Genomic DNA, 16,242 nt, shown 5'->3' with positions numbered 1-16,242 from the left:
ATCCCCACCAATTCGGGGTAAGGGAACATGGCAGGAGATGGGCAAATAATGTAATAAGCATGAGGCTAAATGGCGATAGGTGAAGTGGGAAGACACCTTTCATAATTTCCGTCTGATAACTTTTTATTCATGTAAACCCCAAAGACCCTCGTGGCATCGACGTGGTAGCTACTATACAGGGTGGTATTTTCTTTTTTATCTGCAAGTAATTTTTATCGAAAGTGAGTCGCTGTCGAAAAAGGCTGAGTGAGAGGTTACTTAATAGGGGGTCGTTGACTGCATGTCTCTGCTGTAGCATACTTTATAATCACAAATTTTCGACATGGTTATGGAGACATCCTATACAGGGTGTCCCAGCTAAATGCGAACATATTAAAAAAAAAATATATATATATATATCTTTTTCCCGAGATGAAATCATTTGCAATATAGCATATGCTGAAGGGTACTCCTTAAGCGGACATAAGCGAACTCCTAAGGCAATATCTTAATTAACTTTCAATAATTAGCTTTTTAATTATAGAAGCTACCAAGTTTTCCCAACAAGAACATCTGGCCCCTTCGGCCAACCTCCAGTAACTTTTTAAGCGCACTTTATTAATTAATCCGGCATCCCAATTGTTTCCCAGCGACGTGCGCCTCACGTAGACTTTTACTTTTGGTACAATAAAAAAAAGAGAAAAAAGAAAAGAACACGCGCAAGACACGAAAAGTACCAGAGAGCGCTCCAACGTCTCTCTCTCTCTCTCTTTTGTTCATGCAGAGCATCTTGTCGTTTTTAAAGACACGGTTTAAATACACTTTTTAAAGACACCCTCTATATTCAAATGAACAAGGATATCGACGTAAAACATCAAGTTGGGCCTGTTTTTAAGATATGACGGATAAAAGCGCTAAAACCAAGACGAAGGACGAGATACACAGGTAGCGGTACCTGTGTGTGTCGTCCTTCGTCTTTGTTTTAGTACTTTTAGACGTCATAATATCGAATCCGCGTTTGCACATTTTACGAATGTGCAAAACTTGCTGCATAATTGTATTTATGCTTGCAATGTATGTTTGCCGGTGCATTAATAATTATTTGCTAGAGATACCACGCAAATCATCACTTTCAGCGCTATCGACACAGCCCCAACACCCTTTTCGTCTTTTTCTTCCCTGTTGCCCGTGCACCGAAATGTCCGTGCACCGAGATGTCTTGCACCGAAATGCCCCTGCACCGAGATGTCCGCACCGAATTGTCCTGCACCGAGATGTCCGTCGCCCCTGCAATGGGATAGCCATATGTGCGCGAAAGCCACTCGAAGTCTGTGGATGCTAAGAAGGAAGTTTCGTCATGGTACAAAATATAATGATATTAAATTAACAGCCATATAAAATCTTAGTTCAACCTTGGTTAGAGTATGCATCTGCAGTCTGGGATCCCTACACAAGCACGCAATAAAAAAAAAAGAAGAAGAAGAAGAAGGAAAAAGTAGACAAAGTACAAAGATCAGCTCCCCGGCTTATATTGTCTGGGTTTCGAGGGACTTCTTCGGTTCCAAGTATATTGCAAGAACCAGATTTAGATTCACTTGCACATAGGCGCAAAGTAAATAAACTAAAACTTCTTTCTCCTATACAATGTAAGTTATTGACTACAAACATTAATAATACATTGTTAAAATTTGTCCACGTTCGACGCGAATAAACCATTAAAGAATGTCATTTATTTATTTATTTATTTGTCAAAGTGATTTATTATTTGACAAAGTGTTGGGGGACTAGGAGTGAAAGGCATGTATGGCCATTTTTAGTCACTATCTGTCAGAGAGGAAAAACCTATCAAGTTGTCGAACGGGAGAGGGTGAACAACCCAGGCCCTTGGACCGCTTTCTGGATGCGAAGAAGTGTGTTACGATGAGCAGTGTGTTTATGGGCAGGCGTATTACACAGAGTTAAATATTCCTTAGGATAACAGCATCTAGGACTGACGCTTTCTTTTGTTATTCTTCATGTTTTTTGTTACATCAACGCTACAAGCGAACCAATAAAAAAAATCGATCAAACGACCGCTGCCGTTTCGATCAAACGGAGTTCGATCAAATGGCTTTCGACCAAAGGTCCCGCGTTCGATCAAACGGCTTTCGACCAAACAACGTTCGATGAAATGTCCCGGAACCATTAATCCTATAAAATGACAGTCGGATGTCATTTTGCATGAGCACGCATCATGATATGCTACAGCATATAAAACAACAGTGTACTCCACTACCGAGGCATTACCGCACAGGTTTCAGAGGACCGCCCTCGACCACATGTACTGTTGTCATCGCCAACAAAAGGCTCTCCATGCAGTTACTTGTAATAAATGTCATGTGCATTAATTTCGCAGTCTGCTGTGGTCAGTTGCATGCGTCTCCTGGTTTCACATAGAAAGATGATGCGCGCCCAGTCGATTGACAGCGGTACGGTGCCACCAAAAGTTTAATGAAAGAAACCATAAAAAAGTAGTCTTCTTTCGTCATTAGCCAGCATTACCAAACATACGCGGAAAAACGGCCTGGGCGTCTTGTCAAAGTCCTTCTGTAACAACATGTGTGGCATCATGTTCAGTAAAAGGGGGAAAAGAACCAGAGCCTTCTGTCGGCATTATCTAAACATTAACACAAAAACGGCACGGGCATGGTATCTCATCGAATTCCTTTCGTAGCAACACATGTCGCATGACGCAGTGAACACAAAAAGGGGGTACGAAACAGAGAAAAAAAAAACACAGAGGGAAACAGTCCATAATGACGCATTGTCCCGCGAAACGACAAAGAAACAAAAACGGGGTATACCTCTCACCGGCCGTGTCCCGGTCCACAGCGCATCGCACACGAATCGCATGACATGCTCAATAAAAGGGAAGGCACACACACAAACGCCAAAGAACGCCCTACTATCACCCAAACACGGGCGCAACGATTCCGCGGACGTCTTATCATGATCACTCTAACAACGCGTGTTCCATATATTTAATAAAACAAACAAACGCGGGCATCGCTCAAAAACGCCGCAAACGCGCCATTCGAAGTCCGTGCCTAACAGGCAATGAATCAAGCCATCATAAAACGTTCATCAAAAGCAAAAACAAACGCGGGCATCGCTCAAGGACGCCGATCACGAAACGTGTATTAAAAGCAAAGACAAGCGAACACAGGAGCCGTCAAAATCCGTCAGTTCATTCCACGAAAACAGAAAAAAAAAAAGAGAGAGAGAGAGACAGAAATGGGATCATGACTCAGTACTTATCGCCGACCATTTTCGCTGTTCCAAGGAACGCGTGTCCCTAGGTTCACATAGAGTCACTGTACCCCCCGGTACAGTGACTCTAGGTTCACAGATCGAGCAGCGCCATCTCACGGGCCAACTCGGGGCCGTGGTGGATGGAACGACCCAGTGGATGTAGCATCGCCAACGTCCCCGTCTACGTTCGAACATGTGCCCCCAGATGGCACTCAGCCGACACCGCCCACGCATCCTCCCATTGACACGCTCCGGGTGGGCGGGGCGCGCGAGGGAGAGGAAAAATCGTGGAGAATCACAACTGTTCAAGCAGCGTCGTCCGCGTGCCTTACCCACATATCATACGACGTTGTCTCGTTCGATGCCATCCCTTCCTGTGATAACTTTGACACAAATGAAATATGAAATTAAAAAAAAACTACAGAGATCCAGCGCAAAATGTGACAACTTATATTTGCTAGACCGTGCATGATGTGAGACCGTGAGACGCCAGAAGCCAGAGTGACCGTTAACGAAGCGAAAGAAAAGACGCTTTGCACACGGAACCATGCACGTGTTCTCAGAAGGCAGGGCCCGTATAACAATTGAAAAACAATATGCGTCAATATATGCGTAAAGAGCTAATACTCCAAGGCAGAGCTTCAGTTTATCCGTCAAGACGAAATCGTATGCGTCAGGATATAAGAGTAAATCATGTCCTCCGTCCCATTTACGCATAAAACTCCGCCCTTTACGCTTACAGCGAGCGCGTTTACGGGTACTAGGAATAAAACAGAGCTTGACGGATACTGCGTCTGCGATTTTGTCGAACTTTACGCTTAGTAAGGGTAAGATTGGACGTAAGCGTAAATTTATCTGTTTCGTTTATGAGAGTGTACCACTGTTCCACAGAAGGCTGAGATGTAGTCGATCAGCATTAGTATCCACTGCATTGTTTTCTTGTGATCAGGGTATTGTACTAGAGATTACGCTGCCTTGCAAGAGTTACCTACATTTTTTAGAAGAATGTGCGCGGACACTCGTTTGAACGTGACGCACATAACACCAGATTCCAAACAAAAATATTTCATATTCTTGAGCACGAGCTCTCTGGAAATAATTGCATTGTGGTTTGCTTCATGTATTAAAGACAAAAATTAAATTTATGAAATTAATATTACATTTATGAAAAAGCCACAGTTGCTTCGCGGCGCTAACACGGAATCAAACAAATCAAACCAACATTTATTAAATTACAGATGACTAATTGTTCTGTATGTTCGATGGGTAACGCGAAAGTACCGCCTTGTTGTATTCACGATAGGAACACCCCAGTGCAGATTATTTCTCATGCAATCCCAAAATTCGCGGTCCCCCCCCCCCCCCCGCAGGCGCACTCCGTCACTATGCTCAGCCGCTATGCGGGAAGCGACCTTACAGGATGTGAATTCAATGGGAGACAGCGTTTATGCCAATTAACAGCAAAACAGAATAAAATTTTTAAGATGTCATCCTCTAATAGAGAAGAACACCATGTAAAGAACCCCTGGAGACATGAAAGGCGCCAGCGGAATATAAGCCTTGTGCACCCTGGCCGAATGAATTTTAATGCATTGCGCCTATGAGGATTCCGTCTATCACATCGCCCATGTTTAGACTACGATTTTTCGACAAACGCAGTCAAATTCTGGAAATGTCATCGCCTATTTTCGTTCAGTACGTCCTCCAGGCCACATACCAGCCACGGGACGATGTGTGAGTGTTAATCATGATGCACCCAGGGCCTTCAAAGTTGCGACTCAGACAGGGTTCCCCTCCTAGGCGCTCGGCGGACTAAGTCCCAGTATTATCGTAATACGCATGCGCTGAGACTGTACGGCCGGTCTGAAGGAGTTCGAAACCAGAACGGTCATTTTTTCCAGAACTCGAAGGGGCTGACAGAACAGACAACTTTATTTTGAGTGAGTCATACGCAAATGGTACCGTTTTGTATTTTATATCGCTTTTATACAACTTGATAAAACTGTCCATTTCGAGTGCCGTTTTGGAAATGATTTTGTCAAAGGCGACCTTTCAGGGTGCAACAGGAGAACAAGATACGGGGTTCGAACCCCGTGATCTTACTTTCACATATACATATTACATAATCAGCTTAGGATATCTTTATTATCATCGTTATATCAAATGATATTAAGCCCCGAACTTGATGAAATTCGCCATTTGGCCGTTTTCGAAGCGATTTTGTCAAACGCGACCTCTCAGGGAGCAACAGGGGAAGATACGGGGTTCTAATCCCATGATCTTACTTTCACGTATACATATTACAAAATCAGCTTAGGACATCTTTAATATTATCTTTATATCAAATGATATTAAGCCCCGAAGTTGACTAAATTGGCCATTTGGCCATTTCGAGTGCCGGTTTGGAAGCGATTTTGTCAAACGCGACCTCTCAGGGTGCAATAGGGGAACAAGGTACGGGGTTCACACCCCGTGATCTTACTTTCACATATACATATTACAAAATTAGCTTAGGACATCTTTAATATTAACGGAAGGTATCAGCTTTTAGTCCGTTGCGCAACTCGTATCAGCAGCGAAGAGGAACGACAATTTCTTCTTTGTCATTGTTATTGCGGCTCGCACTATCATCAATGCGCATAGAAGCCAAGATGCGGTACCCGACGTGATAAGATGTCTGCGTGATTTCGAGTGGAGCGAACCATAGGGTGGTATATCTATATGGATACATATCTATGGGTAGATGCATTGGTGGCCAAGCTGTATCGGGAAATCTCATGAATTACAGGGGAGTGGTTGGAAAAATTCAGGGGGAGTGTACACCTCCCTGGGGAGTGGGGGTAATGACCCTGGAAAGGACCGCAATGATAGCAAAGTACCTTAGCGTAAACAGCTGAGCGGTATAGTTATTTGGCATTCGCATATACAATTCGTCAATGAAAAACTTCACTTGACACACCAACAGAAACAAATGAGCTTCTTTTCCAAATGAGACACTGAAAATTTGAAAGGCGTTGCAAGTTCTTCGTACATAGTTCTTCACGAACGATTATCCCAACGTTCAGGAGCACTGAAATTGTCGGTTTACACACTGTATTGTTGATTTTGCTTGCATTTTCACCGGAAAAAGAAGACAAAAATCAGGAAAAGAGAAATAATTAAAAATTTTCACACAATGACCCTCGTACATAACTGCTCCATCTATTTTTTTTTTTTTTTTCATGTTTTTCTCTGCGCCTTTCTGTGCTCCGTTTATAGTTTTTCGCGCATGATATCCGGAGAGGCTGCTGCTATGCTGTAAGCCCGTAAACTTAATGTAATAATTAAGATGATCTTATTCTCTGCACTTGTCTCCACTATTTCTTCTCAGTTATCATATTACTTACAGTGTAGTTTATCAAAATGCACGTCCAGACCAGATCGCTATAACTACTTGTTGAGGTTCATGAGTCACAAGAACTGCTCAAATGTGAATGTACTTCCTAACGTCGACAGGAGCAGCACTACATCGAGCAAGGGTAAAAACAATGCCTGAAAACCTGGTTTCATTCTAAATTCTTCATTATTGGTGTGTGCGTGTGTGTGTGGGGGGGGGGGGCAGCTTCATTCTATTTAGTGGTCAAGAGCCCTCGGGACACAGAATAGCTCACTGCAAGCCATACACATGCGGCCCGCGTGTGTGAGAGCCCTGATTGCCCTGATCTAAGCATTGCTTCATCTTAAGCGAGAAATAAATACTGTACTCGAGGGCGCGTAGCACTTGTTTAGCGTTATCTCCAAATCTGGCATTTAGTTCTGCTCCAAAATCTCTGTTCCAAAGAAGTCGCGTGTGATGAAATCATTGCCACTCGCAGACGCCACCACTCGCATCGCTACAGCACTCGCAGACGCCAAATTGTCCATATCTTCCATTTCATTTAGTAATAACTCTGGATATAAACGTGATATCGAAGATGTCATCACTTAATTACGTAGTCTGTATATCCATGCTTAATAGCCATGAGTCCGCGGCCCATACCTGTTTTCCTAGCTAGAGCCTGCGAAGTAGCGTTTGGTCAAATCATTCATTTTCAAGCGACCAAAGAACAAACAGAAGACAAGGTCACACACAAGTCGCTCTGTTGTTGTTTCGCGTTTGTTGTTTGGTCGCTTGTGGATTTACACCAACCAGCCCAATCTATATACTTCAGACATTTTGCCAAATCGTCGCCCAAGTGGCACTCACTGGCGCCAATTTGTCAGTTTCCTCTATTTTAGCTCGTAATAACTCTTGATACCAATTTGATACTGACGGCATCATCATAAAATAACGTAGTCTGTGTGTAGTCTGCGGACCGTAGCTGCTGTCCTTGTTGCACTCTTAGAACTCGCATTTAGTCAATTTGTCGTCCAGAAGGCTATCACAGGCGCCAACCTGCCAATTTCATCCGGCAGTTTCCCGATATCTGGAAAGTCTCATGCTCGTTCCCACAGTTATACATCACTTCTTATTCTTTATCTTACGTGAATGCTCCCGGGCGTGTTATCGGTGTTGTTATCAGGTCAGGGCACGAAAAGGCAATTGTTCGCTTCAGATATATCCTCCTCTCCCTGCCCAGATCTGTTCCTCCTCACGTACTCACGCACCACCCTGTAAACTTAGCTTCCTTGCATAGTCCTCTGCTATCAGGTCAAGCCGGGTTTCAGAGGGGGTGTCCCTGAATGCTGCTTTTGCAAACCATATAAACATGAAGATATCACGCCCTACTATACTTATCGCTTATCGACACCTGACAAGTTCGCCGACGAGAAACTAACCTTATCCCTTACAACGACACCCTCACACAACACCATCTTTTTTATCCACAGTTTCGGTGAAAGGCATTTAAACCCCAAAAACAGTCTTCTTTCTGACGAGACACAACACTCTTGTCCTAATGGACAAGAGGCTTCGGATGCGCCCTCAAAGCTATTTTGCCACTTTTGGACACCATAGGGCTTCGAACCCTATTTTGTGAAAGGGCTCATTATTTCATTCCCCACATCACCATCAGCAATGCGGTAGAGTATCGCCCCTGGAGATGATTCATCGTCTTAAGAATAAAGTTGTTGTTGCATCCTCGTTGTACTAGGCAAAACGCGGCTGTGTTGCCATCTAGGTTGGCTATGTACTTTCTACCCACCACCTCCATCGTCACTATGGGGTCAGCTTTATATACTAAGAAATGAGTAGAAAATGAAATTGCTTTCTTTTAATACTGCGTTCTACTTGTGTTCTCACACTGTTCTTCTATTTTTGAATTATTTTACAATTTACTAATTACTTACAACTTACTACTCTTTACTATTTACTTCAAGTCATGTTTAATAAAATATTTTTGCATGTACAAATGTGTATGCCTATTGCTTGCATGTGTGAGCGCGACAAGAAAAGTATGCTGTGTTAAGGGGAATCATAGGGAGAGGAAATGCTCTTCCAAGGAGTAGACCTCCTCGCTCGGGATGTAATGTATGTGAAACTGGCCGGATAGGGAATAAGATGGGCAGTCAATAACGTTTTGGTTGATGGTTGGTACTTTGCATGTTGATATATGCCCACGGGCGATAACATTTTGGTTGAGGGTTATGTACTTTGCATGTTGATGTATGCCCGAATGCGAGAAGGAAAGCTCTTTGGACGGAAGGAAACGCGCGGCCCCCCAAACCCGTGGACGGTCTGGCGTTGAGGCTGCTCCTCCTTGGCGCTGAGTATCTTGCTCCAAATATCTATCTAAATCAGACCATACACGCAATAGCTCTGGTTCTCTGAATCTTCCTATCCGTACTACTAGTACAACAAAGCCAACAACAAACAACACAAGGTTTATTACGTACATTGGACACAACGAAGCAGCAATGAGTCGCAAACAGCCACTCCGAGACCAAAAGCCACTGAACCCTGCCGCGCTTATTCTATTAACATCACCGAGTTCACTGATGCGCCCTTCTAGATTACGCGCGGCCTCTCTACCCATACGCAGTTAACGCCATCTTTCGACGCGTGGTGCCACCCGGTCAACCACATATGTCTTACGGATGTCCTGTTATTGTCCCAGAACAAACTGCCTGAATCGATGTCCATGTCCTATACCTCCTTATAACCTCCTTATATATGTCATCTCCTTAGGATACCCTTAAAGGATATCTAATGTCCCAAAATTATACAATGAACTACGGACGTCGGATGGGCAGATGACGTCGTGTGGGCATCTGTGTCAGTACACTTCGCAGTGAAATTCGATGAGAATTAGAGCTGCGACTTCAATAAGCATTAATCCGGTGTATCTACTTGTGATCCCAAAATGCAGTTCATTACCGCGACGCGTTTTTGACTGGGGTGGGAGATAGTGCACGAAATCGAGAGCAGCTCACGGCTGGCGACAGTGGGCAGGCGGCGGCGGCCGTGGCGGTTGGTTTTGATCAGTTTGCCCGTCGATGAGTGCGTCAGCTACACAAGTTGGTACTTGCGCTTGTTTCAGTTAAACTATCGCTGAAGCAGCAACGTGTACGACAGGTAAGCTATGCACAAACAGAACGGCTAGCAGAAGCAGCTCATATATATTCGTCTTCCGCAACAGATCAGGGAGCAATCCGCCTTTTAAAAAAGAGCTGGCGCCACCGCGCGGCTAACTCGCAAAATAAAATGACAGGCATGAGTGTAGCGCGTGAGCATGCTCTCTTCGTATCCACGATGGCCATGGAAGGTTATTCTCGTTCTGATATCAAGACGGTTGAGCCCCAGGAAGGAACATCGTCTACTTAGGACACTCACTGTTTCATTACAAGCTGGAGGAAGATCGTAAGCAGTTTTCTGTGGCGCAGCAGCGAGCAAATACAGGACTTCTTGCGTGCGCCGAATCTGCTACCTTCACGTCAAGCGAAGAAGCGATTTCCACTTACGAAGGGAGGAACACAGTTGCAACATTCATGCCAGTGAGCTGTGAAATAAGTTTTGTGCAACTTTTTAAAGTACGTCTCTTTTTATGCCTGTTACTGCTGAGTAAATACATAAACTCATTGCCGTTAAGATGTGAAGAAATGACGTTGACCGTGCAGGACGATTTTTATGGTGCTGTGCTGCTAGGATATACAATTATCTATACGGTTTATCAACGTTGGGGGAAAAGAAACGTTGTTCGACCTTCTGCAGTTTTGCATGGTTGTTGTTGTGCCGGGCAGTTTTCAATAAAAAGAAAGAAAAAAAGGGTACGGAGCAGAAGGGGGACGGAACAAAAGTGCGTATGTTCCGTGTCAGTAGGCGAGAAATTGTTGTGTCATGTGTCTATGTGTTATGTTATGTTATGTTATGTTATGTTATGTATGTTATGTTATGTTATGCTATGTGTGTCATGTGTTATTGTCATGTGTCTATGTTCACGTGATGTCGTCTGAGATATCATAACATGTATGTACCGCCAGGAAATAAAAGTTCCGCAGTCCGAACTGCCTTTGTGCTGCTGAATTAATGCTGGTGAGTGGTAGGCAAGCGGCATACACGGTTCAGGCGGGAGACGCGATCGCACTTTCAGGTTGAATGGTTTCGGTTGTGGTTAACTTCACACTGCCGAGCAGCATTTTTCTCCCTGCGGAGTGGGACCACAGGCACAAGTGATGGAACCTGGCAGCGACCTTTTCCCAGGTGCTTACGCGGCTGTAATCGACGGCTGGAATGCGAACTTCGCACAGGGTCCCTGCCCCAGCAAGGAGCAGGTGTTGAGTTTTCTACACACACTTGGAAACGCAACGGCACGGCAGCTTCAAAGGGGATTTCTTTTCAAGGAAGGAGGACTACTGAGTAATGTACACTACAATGGAATCTCCCAAGCGAGTGCAACGGGACTATTTAAAGCTGTTTGTGTCCCCTCCATGAGAAAGGGACTGTACCCGGCGTACGCTGCCGTCAACAAGGATGACCACACCATTGTTGGAGCGTACTGTCACTGTGCTATTGGGTAAGCCCCTCAACCATTCACGTCTTCAAAAGATCCGTGTAAAAGATGTCCCGTATGCTGACCGATATAAGGCATGTGACGAGTACATGCAGTATAGTGATCGACCTTTTTTGTTGTTGTTCTCGTCAGACCCTCGGAGACCTGCCATCACGTTGCTGGGCTTCTCCTGACGCTCGCGGACCAGAAAGGCGGCATTTCCACCACAGATGTGCTGTGCGAAAGGGCTGTACCAACAGAAGGTGAGAAACTGCTCGTCCACATGTATTGTCCATTCTTGAGCTCCTACCTCTCTGTTTTTGTGCTTGGAATGCCTTGTTCATGATTGTATGTGTGGTAAAGCATATATGTTGACTTGCAGCAAAACGATCGCCTCTGCAGAAAATTACATTCCGCAAGCTCACCATAAACAAGCCAGCACCGAGATTGAAGAAAAAACGAATCTACAGCCCCTGCGATACTCTGTCTACTGGAACCAAGAACTTGGTCAGTACCTTGAAATCTACCTTTCCAAATTGTCTCTGGCTTCGGTATAACGATCCTGATGACAGAGGAATAGGACATACAGGCATCAGTGCTGGGGAGCATGAGATTTCAGTGCAGCGTACCGACAAACACAAGGACATAATAAGACACTGTGACAGCCACTGGAGTGACAAGAGCGTAGCCCAGGTTAAAACCTGTCTCAAAGGTCATCTCCTGGAACGTGTTTTCGGACTTAGGTGCGTGACATTAGCTGCGTGCACGTTCCCTGCATGTACCTGTTCATGAACATTGATCGTGGTTGAATCATATGCAATTCATGGTTATGACCCCACAGCTCTTGCAATAGGTCAAAGTGGATGTAAATTGCAATGCGTGTTAGCACACATGGCTTTTTTAGCAAAATGAAGAAAGCTTCAAAAATATGGTGCACTGCTCATCGAACACGCAGACTGCACACTGTTTCCACTGGGAGGGTTCAATGCCCCTACCTGAAACCATACGTTTGGTAGCGCATTTGGGAAATGGAAAAGAGAAAAAAGCCTTCCTCTCCCATGTAAACCTACCACACCTCCCAATTTTTTTTTCTCGTTACGCAGCTGCCTGATGATACCCTGTCAACTTTCTGTTTTTTCACCTCCTGTTCCTTTTGGGAGCACTGGAGGTCGTAACCGTCAGACACGCACTGATGCAGATGCATTTTCGACCAGCTGCTCACATCTTGATCATTCTTTGACACGGAAAACAAAACTATTCATTAAAAAGGCCTTAACCAACATTTTTAGTGGCTACCTACTGTTTGCTACAACTATATACTGGCACTTTCGCTGTAACCCTAGTGATTGAGAATCTGCATACCTAACCGACATGAATTAACTATTTAATGACAAAACAAAAATTAATTGAGAGTCTTTGTACAACAGGAACGCTATGCAGTCGTTGTCTTTGATCTGTAATGTACAATTTTCCTCTAAACTTTTCATTTTTTGTGAATTGTGCATTATGATAGGCATTGCTATTCTGACTTCAAAACATTTGCCTCAATGATGCTTCTCTGTTACAGTCAATTGTACCCTAGGGAGGTGAGGCAAAAGTCCACACACGAAGATGTGATGTTATGTGAATGTGTTTAGAAGATGTGATGTGATGTGAATGTGATGTTTACTTCTTGACTGTGATGATGGGAATGACGCGCGAGCATAGCTTGATGGCAATGGCTGCTAGAGTAATTTTCATTGTTTTAAGGGTTGTGCCATTGGACTGCAGTACCAGAACCACCATCACAGAGAACACGAAAGGGCAAGCAATCAATGCGCAGTGGCACGCAGAGAGGAAAGGGAGGATCACCCCATCAAATTTCAGGAGGGCAGTCAAGTGCCGAAAACTGGAGGGTTTAATAAGAGATATATTGTATTCTTCACGTCGTGCATGCTCTGAAGCTCAGTTGTACGGCATGTAACATGAAAAGGATGCTGTAGCTGCGTACTGCCGATTAACGTCTGCATTCTATGACGAAGAGGTCTCAGTTGAAGAAACTGGATTGCATACTCATGGACAGCATCCGTTTCTTGCTGCATCTCCTGATGGGACTGTGAGGTGTGGTACAATGATTGGCCTTGTAGAAGTTAAATGCCCCTACAAGCATCGGGGGAAACGCCTGAGATAGCATGTAGTGACCAACAGTTTTGTTGCTATCTGTCTGAAGATGGTGTGACTCTGAAAAAGGCCATGCATATTATATGCAGGTGCAGGGGCGGCTTACCGTAACGTCGCTTGCTTGGAGCGACTTTGTACTGTGGACAAATGTCACCTGCGATGCATGCAGGGGTCAGGAACAGAAATGCACCCGATGTTTTGCAAAGTCTATTTCTGTAGAAAGAGTCCATGCTGACCGTGACTTTTGGGAGAATGAAATGATGCCAGGGCTCCTGTACGTCTACAGACATGCAGTTGTTCCAGAAATCCTTACACCACGTGTCAAGAGGAGAGCTTTTCTGCACATGCAAACTGACCAAAACAGTGACGGCTACATTCCATTTGATCAAGCTAGGAAGGGGTACCATGTGGCAGTGCCACTTGGAGCTTGGACTAAAGATAAGGAAGGTGGACTGTTAGGAATAGAGTGGATCCATGGATGAGCAAGTAGAGCTGGCACATTTTCTTTTTTACATTTTTATTGTTCAAAATGTCCAACAATATTCATGCACACATGTATTAAAGAAGCATGGAAATGATCGGAATAAAATATGACGAGCGAAGTAGAAGGACGATGAATGCATATGACGAGGACCGATAGCAATGCATATATGACGAGGACCGATGAATGCATAGCTGTGTAACATTGCGCTTACTATATCTTACTGATACCAGGAGCGCAACGTCTCCACAAGCACAACAACACGGATACCAAAATAAAGTCAGTAGAGTTCATCTGCTAGCGATCTGTGGGAAACCCCAAAACACATGGCCAAATAAGCATTTTCTTTTTTGAATGGTCATACGCAGCATACAACACTGGAACATGGAATAAATCTCCAACTGACAGGAATGTATTTAGTCGTATCATATATATGCTGCACTCACAGGCCCAATACTGTTCAATAATTAACGACACCTCAGCACAGTCAGAACAGAAACCACAACCGAGTACGATCCACCTCAACCCGGGCCGTCACGGCAACACAGAGGCCTAGCCACACCTTTTACACTGCCCGCAGTCTTGTTTTATGCAAAACGTACGAGGCAAATCATGTTAGAACGCCAAGTGAATGTCAAACGCAAATAAATAGCAACAGCGTCTCAGTCGGGCAAATGTACGAGGCAAATCATGTAAGAACGCCAAGTGAATGTCAAACGCAAATAAATAGCAACAGCGTCTCAGTCGGTAAGTCGCCACGATTCCAGAGCTAGCAGACGATTCTGGCGGGGAGCGGACGTTTCCGGCAACCAGTGAAGTGCTTGGCCTAGAGCCCTGCACGGGCCCGGGCCGGGCCGGGCTTGTTATTGGCTGTGTGCTCCGGGCCGGGCAAAGCCCGGGCCGACAAAATACGTCAGCACCGCGGGCCGGGCCCGGCCCCGGCCGACAAATATGTTCCCGAGAGTCAGGCCCGGCCGGGCCACGCAGCTAATTCCACACAATGGAGATGCATTAGTTCATATCATCATGCGCTTGCGTCATTCCTGTGCATATTTTGCAAAGACAAGCAAAGGATACTGCATTATGCATATGATTCGACCCTCTAGAACATTCTCAAAGCCACTTTACATTGCTCCTCACTCCTCACGTATTTCACAATCACTTGGCAAAGCTTGGTGAGAGGGGTAGGGACTGGGAGAAGCAATTTGTCGACAGCATGCTCTACCTCCGCAAAATCTTGACAGTGTAACGATAACGCCCATGCCCGCGTGCGTTCTGGATTTAATTTGGTCTCGTGCGGTTACGGTGTTAAACCGCCACATCACTTGTATGTTTGTCTGCTCTCCTTATAAATTTACTTATAAATTTGTTTGATAATCGCCAGAAACGCGTACGTCGCGGCTGGAAATACTAGGCCGGGATCTCCTCGCCGGGTCACCGTGCCGGGCCGGGCCGGGCTCTATTTGCTTAGACGCCGGGCCGAGCCGGGCTCTAGTCACTGGGTCACCGGGCCGGGCCGCATAAAAATATAAAGGTCCGGGCCCGGGTCGGGCCGGGCCATTTTTCGATGCGCCCGGGCCGGGTCGGGCCCGGAAAAGTCGGCCCGTGCAGGACTCTAGCTTGGCCGCCTGACGTCACCACACGCCAGACTCGACTTCGGGGGGACTGTCGCCGCGGAGCGCATTCTTGCAAACTAATTTTCTCAGGAAATTCGCGCTTTTCGAAGGAAATATTTTGCGTGACAGTTTATGAAGGTAGTATGTTCATATCAAGCGGTGAAAAAATATATGTTCCAAATGATTTCCATGCTCCTTTAAACTTTGCACAACATTGTGTGTGTGTGTGTGCATTTGCATTATTTATTGAGACTAATGGATATTCTTACAAGCTGTCACCTGTGTACCACTGTACCCTGTGTCACCACTTTAGGGCGGTTGAAGACAGAGATTGTACTAGATTATCGATTTTATCCTCGTCCGAGGTCCAGTCGTTCTCCTCACAAGCATGTACATACGTCGCGATCCAACGTGAAGCACTCATCCAGTGACCGTCGAAAGTGGTAGGACGCATGTCACCCTGGTGACCGTCATCCCGCGACAGAGACGTGACCAAGTGGAGCTGAACCTGCTGTTGTTCTGCCATCTGGGCTTGTTGGTTCTCAAACTGGAGGATGCTGACACCGTCGACCTCACCGGAGGGGCCTGTTACAATCGTACTTGGCGTGCCTCGAATATTTAGAGGTTGACGAACCAGATGCTCGAAGTCAGTCATCCTCATGTTGACGTTAAGGCGGTGCATCACCACCGACGCTCTATGGGAATCCCCATATATTTTTCAACTCCTGTAGCGCCGCGAAAATTTGGTTGATCTCCGTGCAACTGCTTT

Source organism: Ornithodoros turicata, chromosome 4 (genome assembly GCF_037126465.1).
Source record: "Ornithodoros turicata isolate Travis chromosome 4, ASM3712646v1, whole genome shotgun sequence".
NCBI classification, from domain to species: Eukaryota; Metazoa; Arthropoda; class Arachnida; order Ixodida; family Argasidae; genus Ornithodoros; species Ornithodoros turicata.
This window is presented reverse-complemented; position numbering follows the sequence as displayed.